Here is a 22288-nt window from a genome sequence, read left to right on the forward strand (position 1 = left end):
TGAAAACATTGTACGTTGTTAGCACAACACTTTGCAGTACAGGTGACCCAGGTTCAATTCCCACCGCTGTCTCTAAGGAGTTTATACGTTCCCCCCGTGACCATGTGGGTTTCCCCCGGATGCTCCGGTTTTGGCCCACAGTCCAAAGACCTACCGGTTGGTAGGTTAATTGGTTATTGTAAATTGTCCCAGGATTAGGCTAGGATTAAATCAGGGGATTTGTGGGTGGTGTGTCTTGAAGGGGCAGAGGGCCTATTCTGCGACGTGTCTCAGTAAAATAAAGTACAAAAGGTAATCTCGGAAGTAAAAGATTAGAAGATATAGAGCATAAGACATAGGAGCAGAATTGGGCCCTTCAGCCCAATGAGCCTGTTCCGCCATTCCATCATGGCTGATTTATTATCCTTGTCAACCCCATTCTCCTGCCTTCTCCCTTTAACATTTGAAGCCCTGACTGATCAAGAACCTATAAACCTCCACTTTAAATATACCCAAAGACTTGGTCTCCACAGCCCCCTGTGGCAATGAATTACGAAGATTCACCACCCTCTGGCTAAAGAAATTCCCCTTCATGTTGCTACCCAAGTCATCAAGATTTAGAGTGGCAATAGCTTTCGTAGTCAGCAAGCTAAAAGTTTGGGTAACAAGTTCAATCTAGTTACATGCAAAATAATTGCCAATATTCTCAATGCAGCCAGAGCTATGACTATTTGTGAACTTATAGTAATACTTGTATGGGTGTCCAGGGAGGGGTAGCTCCTCTGGTGAAGGAGCTTGTAGGGCAACTCACTCACCTTTGGGACCCACCAGAAACTCAGGTCTCACCTGCAGCTCCAGTAGTTGCTTGCATGTGACGGGGCCCACACCCCAGCACTCTGCTTCAACAGGCGAGGGGCAAAGACAGGAAGTACAGGGTAGGGGGGCCTTTGATCTTGCCGGCTGCTTTACTGAGGCAGCAAGAGTTAGAGACAGAGACTATAGAGGGGAAACGTTTTTGTGTGATGTGCTGAGCTGTGTCCGCAGCTCTCTGGAGTTTCTTGCAGTCACATGCAGAGCAGTTGCCAGACCAAATTATTATGTGTCCGGATAGGATAACTCTATAGTGAGCTCACGGACTCACCATGGCTGTATAACTTCTTAATAGTCCAGCAAGGTGAGGTCTTTAGAAGTGATTTTAAAGCTTTTGTAATGTTTGAAACAAAATATGTAACTTTAATTTAAAGACACACAATTAAAAATATGACTATCAAAGTCATTTCAGTTCTGATGTAAATTCATAGGATTTGTCACTTGCCAATCACAGCTGTTGTTTCCACACTCTAGATGGTAAATGCAACTGGCCAACGCAAAGGTCTTTTCCTGCAAGAATTACAATCGTATTCAACTATACCAATACAACATCGGAGCCAGATGCAGAGTACATTAGGCAGTCGCTAGCCAGACACTGAATTCAGCCACAGAGCAGGCAAGGAGGCTGACTGAAACATGATTTGCTGATAGCCAGAAGTTTTGAAGCATAAATCAAGAGTCAGAGTTATAAAACCCTGGTTAGGCCCCAGCTGGAGCATTCCATGTAATTCTGGTCACCCCATTATGGGGAGGATGTTGAGGCTTTGGGGAGGCTACAGAAGAGCTTTACCAGGATGCTGCCTGGATTAGAGGGCATGTGCTGTATGAGAGGTTGGGTAAACTTGGGCAGTTTTCTCTGGAGTGGAGAAGGATGATCGGGGTTTATTTTTTAATATTGTTAGTTTATTATATGTCGTGTTGTGTGACGTGGGCGATCATTTCCTTTCCATGACCATGATTGCTCTTGGCAAATTTTTCTACAGAAGCGGTGCCTTTCCAGACGGGTCCCCCCAGCCATTATCAATACTCCTCAGAGATCGTCTGCCTGGTATCGGTGGTCACATAACCAGGACTTGCGATCTGCACCGGCTACTCATATGACCATCCACCACCTGCTCCCATGGCTGCACTTTAACCTGATCAGGGTGGGGGGGGGGGGGGGGGGTGTTGCTAAGCAGATGCTACACTGCAAGGGTGACCTAGCAGAGGGAAGGAGCATCTTACAGCTCCTTTGCCGGAGACATGCCTCCACCCCACCAGCCTATTTTTAATATATTTATTTAATATATATTTTTAAATATATCAAAATAAACTTTATTTAGAATTTAAAAACACAAGAATAAGCCATACAATTTATTTCATCCTTACATTACATAGTTATTGTTTTCTATACTGTTATGTGTTCCTTAAAGCCAATAGGGCTGTTGTCAGCTATGTGCTCCCTCAGGCGATACACCACTGCAATAATTGAAGGCTTCCTCCCCCAACCCAGACCCTCCCTCTCCAGTAGCTGAAGAGCCCTACGTTGTGGTCCTTCCCCACCGAACCCCTGTACCAAGTCTCAATGTATCCTTCAGAATGTACTCAAATGTGCCAGTCTGCAGCATTCCTCTCCAGACCTGATAGAGGCTTGTACGATTATGAGAGGCATAGTTCAGGCCGATAGTCAGAATCTTTCTCCCAGGGTTGAAATATATAATACTAAGGCAGGCGCTCCCAACCTGGGATCCACAGACTCCTTGCTCAATAGCATATAAAAGGTTGGGAACGCCTCTACTGAAGGGTATGCGTTTAAGATGAGAGTGGGTAACTGCAAAGGAGATACGTGGTTCGAGTTTCTTTTGCAAAGAGGTGGTACCTGGGGTGCACTGCCAGGGATGGTAGAGGAGCAAAATGTGATTGAGGTTAGGCGGAGTTGCTCTCCAATCTTGGCAATTTGCTTGCAAATACTTTGTCACCATAAGAGGAGGCGTCATCAGTATGTTGTTAATTGTGGTGTCCTCCGAATGCTTGGCTTTTATAAAAGTATCAGTCAGCTGATTGGTCAGCATTACGAAACTCCATTGTGATGTAGGGAGGAAGTCTCGTTGCTGATTGGCTGCGTGGTGAACTTTGTGCATTTTGGTCTGGAATTTTGCCCACAGTGGCCCATACATAGGATTGAAGTCTACACGTCTGTTTACAGAATTGTTTGTGGAAAATCGTGCCTCTAGGAATTCTCTTGCATGCACCATAACTTTCACTGATGCCTCGTTGAGTTTGTCCCCCTTTTGATCTTCATGGGTAGCGACAGAGGTGTCTAAGAGGCTCTGAGATAAGCACATGGACGTGCAGAAGGTGGAGGGACATGGACAATGGAGACTCAAGAACTGCAGGTGTTGGAAATCGGGAACAACACACAAAATGCTGGAGTCACCCTAGGTCAGGCAGCATCTATGGAGGGAAATGAACAGATAGATAGATAGATAGATAGATACTTTATTCATCCCCAATGCCATTAGGCTTTACAATTCAACTGCCAGGACTTAAGAACTTTTTTTTTTTTTTTTTTTTTTTAAAGCTATTATTAATGCTTTTTGAGTTAGTGATTTAGATGCATATCATATTATTACTGAGTTAAGTATTGTATGTAAGGAGTTTTTGCTACAACAAGTGTATGGGACATTGGAAAAAATGTTGAATTTCCGATGTTTCAGACTCTTCATCATGACGAGAAAGAAAGTGGGGAGGTAGCCAGTATTAAAGGATGGGGGAGCAAGAGTGGAGCAAGAACTAGTGGGTGATAGGTGGATCCAGATAAGAGAAGAAAGAGCTCGGGCATAAAAGATAGTAAAAGTGAGTGGGAAGTTGGATGGTTGGGAAGTTTCTAAAAACCCAACAAAAGGCAACTAAAAAAGCCTTAAGAAGGGAAAAGATGAAATATGAGGGCAAACTAGTCAATAATATAAAGCAGGATATTTTAAAAAAATTCAGTTATATAAAGAGTAAAAGGTAGGTGAGAGGTGATATTGGACCACTGGAAAATGATGCTGGTGAGGTAGTAATGGGGGACAAAGAAATGGCGGATGAATTTAATAAGTACTTTGTATCAGTCTTCATTTTGTAGACATTAGCAGTGTGCCAGAGGTCTGTGAGTGTCGGGGAGCAGGAGTGAGTGCCATTGCTATTACAAAGGGAAAAGTGCCAGGCAAACTGAAAGGTCTTAAGTCACCTGGACCAGATGCACTACATCCCAGAGTTCTGAAAGAGGTTGCTGAAGAGATAGCAGATACATTAGTTATGATCTCTCAAGAATTACTTGATTCTGGCATGGTTCCAGAGGACTGGAAAATTGCAAATGTCATTCCACTCTTAAAGAAGGGAGGAAGGCAAAGAAAGGAAATTACAGGCCGTTAGCCTGACCTCAGTCATTGGGAAAGTGTTGGAGTCCATTATTGAGGATGAGGTTTCAGGGTACCTGGAGACTATTGATAAAATGAGCCAAAGTCAGCATGGTTTCTGTCAGGGGAAACGTTGCCTGACAAATCTGTTAGAGTTCTTTGAAGAAGTAACAAGCAGGGTTGACAAAGGAGAGGCAGTTGATGTCATTTACTTGGATTTTCAGAAGGCATTTGATAAGGTGCCATGGATGCGGCTGCTTAACAAGGTAAAATCCTATGGCATTACAGCAAAGATACTGGCATGGATAGAGGAATGGCTGACAGACAGGAGGCAGCAAGTGGGAATAAAGGGGGCCTTTTCTGCTTGGCTGCCAGTGACTAGTGGTGTTCCTCAGAGGTCAGTATATTGCCACTACTTTTCACGGTGTCAAAGATTTAGATAATGGAATTGATGGCTTTGGGCAGATGATACGAAGATAGGTGGAGGGGTAGGTGGTGCTGAGGAAGCAATGCGATTGCCGAACGACTTAGACAACTTGGACGAGTGGGCAAAAAAGTGGCAGATGGAATTCAGTGTTGGGAAATGTATGATAATGTGTTTTGGTAAAAGGAACAAAAGTGTGCACTATTATCTAAATGGGGAGAAGGTTCAAACATCAGAGGTGCAGGGGGGGACTTCGGAGACTCCCAGAAGGTTAATTTACAGGTTGAGTCTGTGATAAAGAAGGCAAATGCAATGTTGGCATTTAGTTCAAGGGGAATAGAATATAAAAACAAGGAGATGATGCTGAGCCTTTATAAGACACTGGTCAGGCCGCACTTGGAGTATTGTCAACAGTTTTGGGCCCCATATCGCAGAAAGAAGGTTTGTTTTTGGAAAGAGTCCAGAGGAGGTTCACAAGGATGCTACCGGGAATGAAGGGGTTAACATATGCAGAAGGTTTGGCAGCTTTGGGCTTGCTTGTGCTCACTGCAATTTAGAGAATGTGGGGGGATCTCATTGAAACCTACTGAATGTTGAAAGGACTAGATAAGGTGGATGTGGAGCGGATGTTTCCTATGGTAGGGGTGTCCAGAGGGCACAGCCTCAAAATTGAGGGGCGACCCTTTAGAACAGAGGTAAGGAGGAGATTTTTTAGCAGTGAGTAGTGTATCTGTAGAATGCTGTGCCACAGACAGCTATGGAGGCCAAGACCATGGGTATATTTAAAGCGAAAATTAATAGTTTCCTGATTGGTCAGGGCATCAAAGGTTATAGCAAGAAGGCAAGTTGAGTAGGATCAGGGATCAGCCATGATGGAATGGCAGACCAGACTCGATGGGCTGAATGGCTTTATTCCTGTGTCTTATATAGTCTTACGGTCTAAGTGACAAAGGTCTGAAGAGGATGGAATCTGATCAGAGAGAACAGTGGGCCATGGAATAACAGAAAGAACCAGAAGGTGGTGTGGCTGCTGGACACATGGAGAGGGTGGGGGAGGGGATAGAGAAGGTATGATGGGGATAGGGGGAGAAGGGAGGGAGGGGAACGGTGCTTACTGGAACTTCGAGAAATAGATGTTCCTGCAATCTGGACATTATGTAGACAGAAGGGATTAGATTAGATAGGAGTTTAATTACTTTAGCACAACATCGTGGTCTGAAGAGCTTGTTCCTGTGCTGTACTGATTTTGTCCAGAAAAACGGGCCTAATACAAGCCCCAGGATTAGGCTTCAGTTCATGAACTTAATTTCTTGGGCTCAAAATATTTGTCGGACACTGATATAATAAATTTCAAGGCTTCGAAGTTCAAATTTATTATCAACGTATGTATATCATAAACACAAGAAAGTCTGCAGATGCTTGAAATCCAAAACAAAATACATAAAAATGCTGGAGGAACTCAGCAGGTCAGGCAGCATCTACGGAAATGAACAGGCAATGTTTCGGCAGAGACCGTTCTTCAGGACTGAGATGGAAGGAGGAAGGTGCCAGAATAAGGTGGGGGCATTAGGGTACCCTAATGTACATATATGTCACCATATACTAGCCTTAGGTTTATGTCCTTGCAGGCATTCACAGTCGATACAAAGAAATCTGATGGAATCGATTAAAAACTACACACAAATACAAACAGCCAGTGCGCAAAAGAAGACAGACTGTGTAAATTCCAAAAAAAAGAAACAAATAATAATAAATAAATAACAAAAACTTGACAAAAAACTTTTAAAAAGAAACATGACGGCCATTATTTTGCTGCCTGGATCCCATCCAAATCAATAAGAAGGCTGAAGGAGGCCTAAGATTTGCCTGTGACCGGGGAGACTATTACAAGGCCATGCGTCAAGCTGCATTCTAAAGTTGTTTAATCACCAAATGAAAGAATGGCAGAGTGGAAGTCCCTGACGAGAGCAAATCCCTTCTGCTTGGCCGTGGCAAGTCTGCTTCCTGTTCTTCCTGTGATAATCCTATTGAACAATGCTGCCGCCATCACCGAACAAGAGAAAAATACTCCAAGCAACACGACCACTGCAAATCTGAGATGTGTGCGCTGATTTATTTGATAAATGCTAACTAACTTGATTAGGATCTCCCCAGGCCTGATTAGCATTTGTCTGAACCCAGCACAGCTCCCGGAGCAATCGAGGTGGTATCTTGGTTTGACATGATTAAATGCTGAATGTCGTTCAGCGGTGTTCTCGGAGAATAGTCTTGTGCATTATTCTACTAGTTTATTTAGCCTGCATGACTTCCAACTCTCAGTGGAAGAAAGAACTTAAATGTCAAAGTGAATGGCAATATAATACACACTAAAGAATATCATGGCTTTAGAGCATGTCTGCACACTTTTATGGATTGAGTTGGTGCCAGCTGATTGGCTGATTTGATAAATGTATTAGCAGGTGTACAGGTGTATCTAATAAAGTGGCCTCTGAGTGAATTTTTGAAATTATCGCCAGTGGCGTTAGATACTAATAAGAGATTTTACAGTTCTAGTTTGAAGAGAGTTACATAATCCTGAATTTTAGCTGTTAAGACTGATGTGGCATACAGAAAGGGTTAGACAAGGGAAACATGCACCAGTACTCACAGTGGGATCAGAAGTGGAAAGAGTTCCTGGGTATCAGTATCTCTGAGAATCTAACCTGGACCCAACGTATCGACACAGCTACAAGGAAGGCAAGACAGTGGCTATATTTCATCAGCAGTCTGAGGAGATTTGGTATGTACCAAAAACACTTGCAAATTTCAAAAAGGCAGCATCCATCATTAAGGACCCTCATCACCCAGGACATGCCCTCTTCTCATTGTTATCATCAGGGAGGAGGTACAGAAGCCTGAAGGCACACACTCAGTGATTCAGGAACAGCTTCTTCCCCTCTGCCATCTGATTTCTAAATGGACATTGAACCCATGAAAACTACCTCACTACTTTTTTATTTCTATTTTTTGCACTACTTATCTATTTTGGCCGGCTGGTGGCATAGTGGCATCAGCGCCGGTCTCCGGATCGAATAGTCCCGAGTTCGAATCCAGCCGGCTCCCTTGCACGTTTTCCATCCGTGCTGGGTTGAGTGTCGAGCTAGCAACTCAGCCTCATAAAACAGAACTGGAGAATGCTACAGGAACGCCACACGATCAGCAATCACCAAAAAGATCGGTGCAAAAAGCTTGTCATGACAGTGCCCCGGTGACTCCACTAGGAGTGAAGGGCATTCTTTTTCTTCTTCGATCTAACTATTTTATATATATTTACTGTAATTCAGTTTTTTCTCTATTATTATGTATTACATTGTACAACTGCTCACAAAGTTAACAAATTTCGTGACATACGTTGGTGATATTAAACCTGATTCTGAGTTGCTGTCATATGATTGGCTGATTAGCTATATGCATTAACAAGGTGTATAGGTGTACCTAATAAAGTGGCCTCTGAGTGTATATTTATGAAATTATCGCCAGTGGCGTTAAATACTAATTAGAGATTTTACAGTTACATAATCGCCAATTTTAGGCATTAACAGCTTGGCATTATTTATGTCTACCTTACCACCTGCCAGTTTCTTGTAGACATTAGCTGCTGATTCACTCACTGGCCATTGAGATTCACACTCCTCGCAACCACCGACTTAAATCAGCCTCTGGCAAAATAAGCCAAGTTCAATCAGACATGATAGAGTGACAAGCAAAAACGTTGTTGGAAATATGATCAAACACATCAGTCTGTCAACCTCGGTTCCATTTTTTTTATCTTCACTGAACGCGTACTACTTTTATTGCTTCCTTGTCTCTGCAGTGGATATAAATGGCGAGGAGCTGGGGCTAGGCCATAAAACACACTGTAGCAGCGGGATTACACCATCGAGACTGCTCCACCATCCCATCATCCCTCTCAACCCCATTCTCCAAATAACCTTTGATGCCCTTAGAACCTATCAACCTCCACTTTCAATGACTTGGCCTCCACTGTCACCTATAGTAATGAATTCCAGGTTCACCACCCTCCAGCCAAAGAAGTTCTTCCTCATCTCTGTGCTCAAGAGACGTCCCTCTATTCTGAGGCTGTGCCCTCTGGTCCAAGAAAACCCCTCCCCCATAGGATGAATCCCTTCCAATGTCCACTCTATCTAGGCCTTTCAATATTTGATAGGTTTCAGTGAGATTCCCCTTATTCTTCTAAATTCCAGTTCAGGCTGAAAGCCATCAAAGGGTTAACCCTTTCATTCCCAGAATCATTTTTGTGAACCTCTTCAGGACCCTCTACAATGCCAGCACATCTCTTCTTAGATACAGGGCCATTTTGATGAACCTGTTGCCTAGAAATGTACGCCCAGTCAGTGAAATGCCCTCAGGATGGAAGAGCAACACTTCACATTTCGTCTGGGTGGCCTCCAAACCTGAAGGCATGAACATCGATTTCTCTGACTTCTGGTAATTATTCCCTGGACCCCCCCCCCCCCCATTTCCCCTCTTCCCCAGCTCACTTCTTCTCCATTTTCCTTTCACCCCTTCTCTTCTCATGCCCCAACCCTCATGACTTACTCATCACCTCCCTTTGGTTCCCCAAGTCCCTCACTTTATTGCATGGTCCACTATCCTCATTTTCTTCAGCCGTTTAACCACTTCCAACTATCACCTCCCAGTTCCTTACATCATCCTCCCTCCTCCACCAACCCACCTATCCCCTCACCTAGTCACATCTGTCACCTCCAAGCTTTTATTCTTCCCCACCCCCCCACCCACCCCAAACATTTTGCTTCTTTCTTTTTCAGTCTCGGCCTGAGATAGTGACTGTTCATTTCCCTCCATAGATGCTGTCTGACCTGCTGAGTTCCTCCAGCACTGTGTGTGTAAATGGCTCTCAAATTCTGCGCCGCTCTGAAATCTACTTCAATGCTAACAACTGTCACAACCAACTGGGTATAAATTTCTAGCATTTATTTATCTGTTTTGATATCAATTTTGAACCTGAACTGTAAAGAAATGATACGGAGTGTAATCGACTGTTAATCCAGAGTCATGGGCTTCAAATCCAATGGCAATCCTCAGTTTAATCATTAGAGATATAGAGCACTATAGCACAGAAACAGGCTCTTCGGCCCATCTAGTCTGTACCAGCCTGGTCTTCTGACTAGTCCCTTTGTTGGAGGAATGTGCATATCCACCACTTCTGCTGACACTCCACCACCCTCTAAGTGAAGAAGTACCCCCTGAAATTTCCCTTAAACATTTCACCTTTCACCCTAAACCTATGACCTCTAGTTTTAGTCTCACCCAAACTGAAAGGACAAAAGTCTGCAAGTGTTCATCCTATCTATACCCTTCATAATTCTGTTTACCTCTATAAGATCTCCCTTTCTTCTCCTGCTCTCCAGGGAGTAAAGCCCTAACCTATTCAGCTTTCCATGACTCAGGTCTTGTAATTTTTCCCTGTAATCTTTTAGCAATATTTCAAATTCAGCCTCACTAACATCTTATACAACTTTAACAAAACATCCCAACTCCTGTACTCACTTCCCTGATTGATGAAGGCCAATGTGCCAAAAGCTCTCTCTCTCTCTCTCTCTCTCTCTCTGACCCTATCTACCTTTTGATGCCAATTTCAAGAAATTACGAATCTGTATTCCCAGATGCCTCTCTTTTGCCGCACTCCTCATTGCCCTACCGTTCACTGTGTAAGACCTGCTCTGGTTGGTCCCGCCAAAGTGACTACCTCACGCTTGTTTGCATTAAATTGCATCTACTATTTTTAGCCCATTTTTCTAGCTGCAGGCTTTGATAGGCTTTCTCACTGTCCACTATGCCCCCAGTCCTGGTATCATCCACTGAGTTGCTGATCCAGATTACCACATTATCATCCAGATTGTAGATGACAAACAACAATGGACCCAGCACCGATCCCTGCATCACACCACTAGTCTCAGGCCTCCATTCAGAGGGGCAACCATCTACTACCACTCTTTGGCTTAGAAACAGAAGCCGTTTGGCCCCTTGAGCATGCTCTCCTATTCAATAAGATTGGGACTGGCACTCTCTTGTTCTCAGCTCTCCGATTCCAGAAATGATCCAGTAGATTATTAATAATTATCACCCAATTCTACCACCCACCTGCTCACCAGTGACCACTTACAGCAGCCAATTAACCCACCAATCTGCACATCTTTGCGAGATGGGAGATAGGGAGGATGAGCCCAGCTCCGCACGGACAGCACCCGAGGTCAGGATTGAACCCGGGTCCGTGAGTCAGCAGATCTACTGACTGTGCCACTGTGCCAACCTGCTCAAATGTTGATGTCTCTGGCGCAGGACGTTGGAGCTCGGGAACAGGCTGCAGCTCCATGAGCAACATGGACAACCAGGGTCATCGCTATTGGTCACCATACTACCCAGTACGTTAACGTCAGGAAAGGAGTGTGGAGACTTGGAGGGGGCAAATAGCTCACAGAATGAGGGAGTGCCTTCAATCTGTAAAACAATGAAAGGTTGAAGTCATCCAAGTTACCCTCTGTTTCTGGATTAAATTCTTCAATAATATGGATTATGAAACCAGAACCGGTGATTTTTTTTTACACCAGCCTTTTGTGTGTGTTGCTTGAATTTCTAGCATCTGCAGATTTCCTCGTGTTTAATTTTTTTTATTCATTTACAGGATGTCAGCATCACTCAAGTCAAGTCAAGTCACTTTTATTGTCATTTCGACCATAACTGCTGGTACGGTACATAGTAAAAATGAGACAACGTCTTTTCAGGACCATGGTTTACATGACACAGTACAAAAACTAGACTGAACTACGTAAAAAACAACACAGATAAAACTACACTAGACTACAGACCTACCCAGGACTGCATAAAGTGCACAAAACAGTGCAGGCATTACAATAAATAATAACCAGGACAATAGGGCAAGGTGTCAGCCCAGACTCTGGCTATTGAGGAGTCTGACAGCTTGGGTGAAGAAACTATTACATAGTCTGGTCGTGAGAGCCCGAATGCTTCGGAGCCTTTTCCCAGACGGCAGGAGGGAGAAGAGATTGTATGAGGGGTGCATGGGGTCCTTCATAATGCTGTTTCCTTTGTGGATGCAGCGTGTAGTGTAAATGTCTGTGATGGCAGGAAGAGAGACCCCGATGATCTTCTCAGCTGCTCTCACTATCCGCTGCAGGGTCTTGCAATCCGAGACGGTGCAATTTCCGAACCAGGTAGTGATGCAGCTGCTCAGGATGCTCTCAATACAACCCCTGTAGAATGTGATGAGGATGGGGGGTGGGAGATGGACGATCCTCAGCTTTCGCAGAAAGTAGAGACGCTGCTGGGCTTTCTTGGCTATGGAGCTGGTGTTGAGGGACCAGGTGAGATTCTCCACCAAGTGAACACCAAGAGATTTGGTGCTATCAATCATCGATTGAGGACAGCTGGGTGTTCGGTGCCATCTGCCTGCATCTGGCCTGTCCCGCTCACTAGCTGCTGTCAGAGGAACGTGAGGGAGTCTTGGGATCAACGTTGCAAAGATTGATTAGCGAGATCTGTGGGCTCGTTTTGGAGGACTTTGAGGTTCATGCTGCCTGTGTTCTGGATTCTTCTCTTTTTTCTTCAAACACAAGGAAGCCTGCAGGTGTTGGAAATCCAAGCAACCCTCACACAGTGCTAGAGGAACTCAGCAGGTCAGGCAGCTTCTATGAAAAAGAGTAAACAGTCGACGTTTCAGGCCGGGACCCTTCATCGGGACAGAGCTGAAGAAGGGTCTCGGCCCGTATCATCAATTGTTCACTCTTGTTCCTTTGCTGTTTCGGGGCAGTTGATGCAGACTGGGGCGCTTTCACAAAAAATGGCTCTCTGTCCTGAAGCGCGCTAATGGTGTAGAGCTGAACTGAACTAATCTGAATACTACTGGACTCCCGGTTTGATATTCCATTTGTTCTTTTTAAATCTTTTTATTGATTTTAAACCAATATAAATGAAACATGAATACAGAGAGTTTGAAAGTACATAATTAATAGGTTAAGTATACATTCATGATGATAATCCATATATAATAACCTCCCAAACTCATAGTAATTGTGAAAAAAGGGAGTAAATAAGAGAAAAAAAATCCCCAAAAAAGAAAAGAAAAAAAAACCTAACCAACATGGGCCATTGCATTATGTCAAATATACACAGTAGCGTCAATAACTCCGCACCTCCATCCAAATAATTAAGGATAATAGAAGCAGGGTTTAGGAAAAGTCAGTTTAACTGATATGAAAATGTTGGATAAATGGTCTCCAAGTTTCTTCAAATTTAACTGAAGAATCAAAGACAACACTTCTAATTTTTTCTAAACTCAAACAAGAGATAGTTTGAGAAATCCACTGAAATATAGTTGGAGGATTAATTTCTTCCCAATTCAATAGGATAGATCTTCTAGCCATTAATGTAACAAATGCAATCATCCGTCGAGCTGAGGGGGATAAACAAATATTATCCACCATTGGTAAACCGGAAAAATTTTTAGCTCTGAATCCTGGCCAGAAGGGTTTAGTAGCCACCATTTATAATATGATCATGAAAATACAGCCAGAAGTATCAGAAAAAATTAAGAAGGAATGGGAAAAAGAACTTCATTGTCTTATATCCACTGAGCAGTGGGAGAAAATTTTACAATTAGTCAATTCCTCTTCTATTTGAGCTAAACATGCTCTAATACAATTTAAGGTTGTACATAGGGCTCACATGTCCAAGGATAAACTTGCTCGATTTTACTCTCATGTTAATCCAATCTGTGACAGATGTCATTCTGAAGTAGCTTCATTGACCCACATGTTTCGGTCTTGCCCTTGTTTGCAAAATTATTGGAAAGATATTTTCGGTACTATTTCAACCGAATTGAATATCGAATTGCAACCGCATCCTATTACTGATATTCCATCTGTTGTTCGCTCACTTTTTGCTGTTTGCCCAATCTGTTCTTTTTTTTTGCACATTGGGTGTTTGATGTTTTCTTGAACAGGTCCCATGGTGACTCTTTGTTTCCTGGCAGATTGCAAGAGGACGAATCTCCGAGTTGGATTCTATATACGTACTTTGATAATAAACGTACTTTGAATGTCCTGATGTTTGATCGTCCCGTACTGAAAACAAATGGCACACCCAATTTATTTCACGTGCCTCTGACTTCTCTGCTGCAATAAGGGGAATGAACTGCAAGCATCAGGAAGCCATCTCCCCAACCCCAACCTGTGCCAATATAAACATAGCTGAAGCCATTTTTCATGACCTGTTCTGCTGTGGATTGTGTCCAAAAGCGGTTTTAGCCATCATCGGTCTTTCATGTTTCAGGGGAGGAAGGATGATGCAGCTTCAAGGTTCAAATTTAAAGATCAAAGCAAACATTATCTGGGTATGCGTTTGTGTTAAATATGCTACCTGGAGGCTCATTTCCTCGCAGGCTTTACAGCACAGCAGTTAGCGCGACGCTGTTGTAGCTTGTGGGGTCGGAGCCTGCCGCTCTGTTCTGGAGTTGGTGCGCTGTCACTACGGAACGCACGGGATCTGTCCGGGTGCTCCAGCCTCCTCCCACCGATCAAGGATGTACCTGGGCTGGCACCAAACTGAGGGCCGAGTGGCCTGTTCCGGTGCTGCACCATTCTGTGTTGGTTAACTGGTCATTGCAAATCGCCCTGAGATTAGGTTAAGGTTAAATCGGGGGTTTACTGGGAGGTGTGGCTCGAAGTAGGGCTTATTCCACATGGTATCTCTAAATGAGTACATAAATAAATCTACAGGAAAAACAAGAAATGCAATAGAGTTTATGAAAATTTATACATAATCATACAAAGTGTGGCAAACAACCAATGTACAAAAGAAGGTCATAGTTTAAGAGTGAAAGGTGAGGCAGAGGAGGCGGAGTGAAGTTAAGATGGTGCTAAACGGCGACTCCTTTGCTTGCACCTTTGGAAACAGCTCTATTTCTATCTCTAATATCTTTATTTTTCCCTTTCAGGGTTCTTTTGAAGACCCTGACCTGGAGTTACACGTTCTCTGCGGGAATAGGACCCGTTCTCGGGGTTTCCGGACTGGCCGTTGTTCGGCACGCCAAGGGTCCGGCCTGAGAGCCCAGCTTGGATTTGGAAGCCTAAGATCTCAGGGCTCTGGAGACGGGTGGATCGAGGGTCAGTGTCACAGCAGGAGACCCGTGTGCCGTCGGGGGGAATCGGAAACTCTACTGCTGTGTGCCCAAAGACCCAGGGTCTTTGCGATCTTCAGGCACAGAGCTCGGAAAAAAGCGATGAAACGGACTTTTGATACCGTAAACCAGCGAGTTGTTTGTTATGTCTCCCCACTCGCTGGGAAAATGGAGGCACCTCCTTCTCCCTTATTAGGGAGAGAGAGAACCTGTGGTATGTCGAATGCCGTGTGAAACACGAAGTCTTTGGAATCTTTGGGGTAACTGGAGGTCTATGTCCTTGCTATTGCTTTGCCTCACGCTTGAGTGCTCAGTGACGATGTCGACACTTGCCTTCTCTTTGCCGGTAGGGGGAGGGCGGTTGTTGCTCAGTACCACTTACGCACGGGAGGGAGGGGAGCTGGGGGGCACTTCGGGGTCCTTACATTTAATTGTCGTTCATTCTTTGGGGCACTTCTCTGTTTTCGTGGATGTTTGTGAGGAAAAAGTATTTCAGGATGTATATTGTATACATTTCGCTAACATTAAGTTGGACCTTTGAAGCTTTGAAATGTTTAAGGGGAACATAGGGGGTTCTTCTTCACTCAGAGGGTGGTGGAGCTGCAGCAGAAGTGGTAGACATGACTTTGATTTCAATGCTTAAGAGAAGTTTGGATAAATACATGGATGGGAGGGATATATAAGGCTATGGTCCAGGTGTGAAGAACAATAGCTCAGCATGGACTAGATGGGCTGAAGGGCCTGTTTCTGAGCTGCAGTGCTCAATGACTCCAAGACAAACTGTGCAAATAAAAATAATACTGAGAACATTTGTCTTAAAGAGTCTTTGGAAGTGAGTCAGTAGGTTGTGGAATCAGTTCAGACTAATGGTGAGAGAAGTTATCCATGCCAGTTCAGGAACCTGGTGGATGCAGCGTAATAACTTCCTGAACCTGGTGGTGTGAGATTGAAGGCTGCTATACCTCCTGCCCGAAGGCAGTAGGGAGAAGAGGGTATGTCCTGGGTGTTGGGTCCTTGATGATGGATGCTGCTTTCTTGTGGCAGCGCACCATGTAAATCTGCTGAAAGGTGGAAAGGGCTTTGCCAGTTCTGGCCAGGGTAATGTGACCTTATTAGGAACTCAAACCAAATTACAAGCATTGATGCAGCTCACTGAATAGCCTCTACTTCAGAAGATGGTAGGTTCAAGACCTCTTCAGATGCTTGAGCATCTAAACAAGGCTGACACTCCAGTCAAGTTCCGACAGTTTCTGCCTTTTAGATAAAATGCTACACAGAGGCCTTGATTGCAGTCTCAGCAGAATATAAATAAATCTCTTTGGTCTATTTCAAAGAAAAACATTCCTTTGATGTCCTGACTCATCCCTTAACCAAGTGTCTACATCGCCCCCGCCCCATGATAACACAGCAAGCAATTATCTGTCCTTTGTCGAAAGCTGCTGTGCAGGTTTGAATGTTCATTGGACGTAGAGCCGTACAGCACAGAACAGGCCCTTCAGCCCACAATGTTGTGCCAACCCATGAATCTACTCATGATACAAATGGAACATCACTTCAGAAGCTCATGGATTGCAAAGTGCTTTGGCATATTCTACTGCCCTGAAAGGTCCAATAGAAAAGTAAGTTTTTCATCTTTCAGAGCATTTTGAGAGCTTGAGTGTCAGTGGTTCCCAAGAATGGATATTACCAATGATCCGAATGAATAGGTGGAAAAGTAATAAGAATTGAATTGCCTGAAGATGAAAGCTACAAAGGTTTAAATCCTGTGCTGGTGATTAAATATGCACAATTTGCTTCCATAAGATCAACTTCAGAAACTTTAAGTTAACCGAACACGATGTACCCTTGTAGCCTGACATAGCTTAACTGTCATAAACTCCTTTCCCTTCCCTTTCTTCCATGGTGTCCTCTCCTATCAGATTACCCCTTCTCCAGCCCTTTAACTCTTTCAACAATCAACTTCCCAGCTCTTTACTTTACCCATCTCCTCTCCCGGTTTCACCTATCACCCGCCACCTTGTACTTGCTCTTCCCCTCCACCCATCTTCAAAGTCTGAATCCTTTCCCGTGCTGATGAAGGGTCTCAGCCCAAAATGTTGATTCTTTACTTGTTTGATACTGCCTGACCTCCTGAGTTCCTCCAGCATTTTGCGTGTGTCGCTTTGGATTTCCAGCATCTGCAGATCTTCTCGGTTTTGCTACGAGATACTTTGACAAGTTAAAAACAATCACTTCCAGAATGGAACAAGATTTGATCTCTAACCATCTGTACCTCACTGCTGGCAAAGTCAACATGACTTTATTATCAAACTACATAAATGTACAATATGTGTGTAGGTTAAGATCAAGTTGTCTAACTGTTCTCCACCTGCCTCCAGTTCGGGTCAGTCCATTTACCTCAAAACAAAGAATCAACTCTTTTTCATGAATTCTCCATCTGACTGTGACCTTTCTTGTAAACACTAATTGGAATATCAGAACAGTTTTGATGTTGGAAATGTTTCTTCCATCACGTGACTCCCGTGGTGCTTGCACCCTTAGTGGTCACTTTATTGGACACCTCCTATACCTAACAAAGTGGCCACTGAGTGCATGTTTGTGGTCTTCTGCTGTTGTAGTCCATCCACTTCAATGTTTGACATGTCGTGTGTTCAGAGATGTTCTTCTGCTCACCACCATTGTAAAGTGTGGTTATTTGAGTTAATGTCACCTTCTTGTCAGCTTAAACCAGTCTAGCCATTCTCCTCCAACCTCTCTCAATCGCAAGGCATTTTTACCCACAGAACTGCCTCTCTCTGGATGTTAAACACAAGAGATTCTGCAGATGCTGGAAATCCAGAGTGACACACACAAAATGCTGGAGGAACTCGGCAGGTCAGGCAACATCTATGGAAGTGAATAAACAGTCAACATTTTGGGCTGAGGCTCTTCATCAGGATTGGAAAGGAGGGGGGAAGATGACAGAATAAGAAGGTGGGGGTGATGCACCATCAATAACTCACGCTGAGACTTAGGAAGCGAGATATCGGCTTTTATTGACTGGAAGAATAAATAACACTACATCCTGGGGAAAATGAGGGAGAGCAGCAGCCCACAGTCGCCTTTATACAGGGGTCTGTGGGAGGAGCCACAGGAGCAGACAGCAGGGTCTGTGGAGGAGCCACAGGAGCAGTCAGACAGGTATATCTAGTTCACCACAGGGGGAAAGGGAATCGGGACAAGTTAGAAAGTGAGAGGTGAAACCAGACAGGTGAAGGAGGGTTATGAACTAAGAAGCTGAGAGGTGATAGGTAGAAAATGTAAAGGTTGGAGAAGAAGGAATCTGATAGGAGAGGGGAGTGGACCATGGGAGAAAGGGGAAGTGGGAGGGAATCAGGGGGAGGTGATAGGCAGGTTAGGAGAAGAGGTAAGAGGGGAGGAAGAGTGGAGAAAAGAAGAAGGCAGAATAGGGAGGGGAGAAAATGACCACAAGTTGCAGAGATCAATATTCATGCTATTAGTCTACATAGGAGTAATTGGGGCCCTGAATAGAGGTGAGGGAGGGGGTGAATAGGCAGATGTAGCACTTCCATCATTTGCAGGGATAAGTGTCAGGAGGGTGATTGGTGGGGAGGGATGAATGGACAAGGGAATCACAGGGGGAGTGATCCCTGAAAAAAGAGGAGAGTGATGGGGAGGTAAGGATGTATTTGATGGTAAGGTCCCTTTGAAGTTGGTAGAAGCTGTGGACCCATTAAAGATGGCAGAAGTTGAGGAACTTCACCTCCCCCCTGACATCCTTTCAGGGCCTCAAACAGTCCTTCCAGATGAGGCGACTTTTCACTCGTAAATCTTTTTGGGTTCTCAACTAAATCGAGTGCTTCCAAACCAGTCTCCTCTACATCAGTGAGACCGGGCTTAGATTGGGGGACTGTTTTGTCAAGCATCGTCTTCCAATCCACAAAGAGCAGGATTTCCCAGTGGCCAACTATTTCAGTTCCAATCCGTATTGCCATTCCTACACGACAGTCCATGGTCACTTTGTCTTTCATCAAGCAGCCACTCCTGGATTGAAGGAGCAACCTATTCCATCCAGGTAGGCTCCCACCTGATGGCATGAACATTGGTTTCTCCAACTTGTGGTAAAATTTATCCCCCTCTCCCCTTCCCTCTTCTTCAAATATCCATTCTGCACCCCTCGCCCCCACCGCTTCTCCTACCTGCCCCCCACCTTCCCTTTCTCCAACAGTCCACCCTCCTATCCCATCAGATTCCTTCTTCTCCAGCCCTTTACCTTTCCTACCTATCATCCCCCCACCAGCTTTTACTTCATCCCCCCCACCTTCTTATTCTGGTTTCTCCCCCTTCCTTTCCAATCCTGTCGAAAAGGTCTCAGCCCAGAACATTGACAGTTTATTCATTTCAAAATCCCTCCAGCATTTTGTATGTGTTGCTCACTTGGTGTGTTTTGTTTTTAATTAAGTTAAACTAATCCCATCTGCCTGCACAAAATCCCTCCATTCCCTTCATGTTCATGTGCCCTCATCTTAAATGCCACAATCGTGCAGCTCCCACCACCCCTGGCAGCACTCTCCAGTCACCAGTCTGTGTACATAAAACTTGCCTCACACATTTCCTTTAAATATTACTTTCCTCCTTCTCGGCTTAAACCTACACTCAGTGGCCACTTTTTTAAGTACACCTGTACCCCTGTTCATTCATGCAAGTGTCGAATTGGCCAATCATGTGGCAGCAACTCAGTGCATAAAAGCAAGCAGGCATGGTCAAGAGGTTCAGCTGTTGTTCAGACCAAACATCAGGATGTCAGCATCACAGAAAGCTTCTGATCTGGATACATAACAGGTCAGTGCGGCAACTACTCTGCCCATGACCTCAAGGAACTGCAGAGTTGTGGACACAGCTCAGCACATCATGGCAACCAGCCTCCCCTCCTTGGAATCTTCCCACTGCCTCAGTAAAGCAGCCAGCATAATCAAAGACCCCACCCACCTGAACATTCTCTCTTCAGCCAGCAGCAAAAGATACTAAAGTAAAGCACGTACCACCAGGCTCAAGGACAGCTTCAACCCCACTGATTAGACTTGAACTGATCTCCTGTACCACACAACCCTAAGACCCTCACCATCCAGGACATGCCCCCTTCTCATTACCATCTTTAGGGAAGAGGTACAGGAGCCTAATGATCCTGACTCAAATTTTATTTTTTTTTTGAGATACAGTGTGGAATTGACCCATCTAGCCCATCGATTCGCGCCACCCAACTATCCCCTACCGGTCTTTGTGGGAGGAAACCAGAGCACCTGGAGGAAACCCCCACGGTCACAGAGAGAACATACAAACTCCTTACAGACAACAGTGGGAATTGAACCCAGGTCACTGGTACTGTAAAGCATTGTGCTAACCACTACGCTACTGTGCCTCCCTCATTTGAGGAACAGCTTCTTCCCATCCGCTGTCAGATTTTGAATGAACTCGCTGTTTCTCCTTCGCATGGTTATTTATTTATTTTTAACTGGCTGTACCTTGCTATGCCTGCATTCTACTGCTTCCGCAACTTAAGTCAGCGACGATAAACCAGATCCTGATCTGTTTCTGATTCCGAAGGAATGACATTGAGTGATAGGTACATTAGTGACGACGTGGTGTTGGGTTACTGCTTGTGCTGAACCTGGTCCATCTCGTCAATTAGATAAAGACATAAGAGAACAATAAAAAGGCTTGCTGCAAGCTGTGGTGACTGCTGTGTGTCCCACACGTCTACTTGCCTCAGTTCCTGAGATTGAGCTGCGGCGAGCGTGTTAATGGATGGAAACTGTAGCCCTGAGTGAGAAAATTTTTTAAACGCACATGCTGGAAATCTGAAATAAAAACAGGACATGTTATAAACACTCAGCAGGTCAGGTATTATTTATCAGTTTATTTATTTGTTTGTGTGTTTGTTTATTTATTTAGAGATACAGCATGGAACAAGCCCTTCCAGCCCTACAAACTGCGCCACCCCACCAGCCCACCTATTTAACAGTAGCCTCACACTCTTGTATGGTTCAGAATGGTGGCACAGGACAAAGAGTGACCTTGCCAAGCTGTCCTCATTCAACACTATGAGTGATGCACCATCAATAACTCTGAGACGTGGGTTAAGGTAGGCTTTTATTGGCTGGAAGAAAGCACAAGCAGCAAGCGACCATCACACAACATCCTGGAGACTGAGGAAGGGTCTGTGGCTCCAATCGCCTTTATACCGGGGTCCGTGGGAGGAGCCACAGTCAGTGGGAGGAGCCACAGGAGCAGTCAGCAGGGGGTGCATGTCCAGACAGGTATATGTAGTTCACCACAATGAGCCTCCGTATTTTCCGGCCAAGAAAGATCTCCAACCATGCCCTGCAACTTCAGTGTCATCAAGTCCACAATCATCATGAGGCAACAACGGAGATGGACTTGGCACATGGTGAGAAGAGACGCCAACTCCATCATCAAGTCAGCACTTCATTGGACCCCAGAAGGGCAGAGGAAGCGTGGGAGACTAAAGACCACCTGGCACCTTTTAGGAGAGGCAGAGGTGAGGGGCCTGAACCACACTCGGGGCAAGCACAACAGAGAAGATGGCCGAAGGACAGATAGGGATGGAGGACCTCCACTGCCCTCAATGCCAGCATAGCAGGCAGTCACTACTACCTAGACAACTAATCAGAGTACCTGGAGAAAACCCACACAATCACAGGGGAGACATAGAAACTCCTTATAGACGGCATCGGAAATGAACTCTGAACTCCGACACCCTGAGCTGTAATGGTGTCGTGGTAACCACTACGCTACTGTTTCGGAGGCGAGAGAACAGATTTGGATTCCAGGTTGGCGCACTGGCCAGCGACCCCTGAGGGCGGAGGTCATGTCAGCAGGTGCTGAGGATGTAAACCAGCGTTCCCTGTGGTCAAAGACAGAGGTCAGCAGGTCCCAAGGGTGAAGGCCGGTGACCCCTGATATTGGAGAGTCCTTGGGTCAGAGGTCGTGTGGGCAGAGGGTGATGAGTATATGGACAAGCTGTCAGACGAAGTGCCAGAGAAAGGGAAAATCACCAACACTTAAGGGATAAGTTCAAAGTTCGAAGTACATTTATTTCCGAAGTATGTATAATTATACAACCTTGAGGTTCGTCTCCTTTGTCTTTTTGAGATATTGATTTAGATGCATATCATATTTTTTTTTACTGAGTTAAGTATTGTATGTAATTAGTTTTGCTACAACAAGTGTATGGGACATTGGAAAAAAAGTTGAATTTCCCCATGGGGATGAATAAAGTATCTATCTATCTATCTATCTATCTATCTATCTATCTATCTTACAGGCAGCCACAAAACAAGGAAACCCAATAGAACCCATTAATAAAACTGTAAAACACCCAATGTGCAGTAAAAA

Source organism: Hemitrygon akajei, chromosome 11 (genome assembly GCF_048418815.1).
Source record: "Hemitrygon akajei chromosome 11, sHemAka1.3, whole genome shotgun sequence".
Classification (NCBI taxonomy): domain Eukaryota; kingdom Metazoa; phylum Chordata; class Chondrichthyes; order Myliobatiformes; family Dasyatidae; genus Hemitrygon; species Hemitrygon akajei.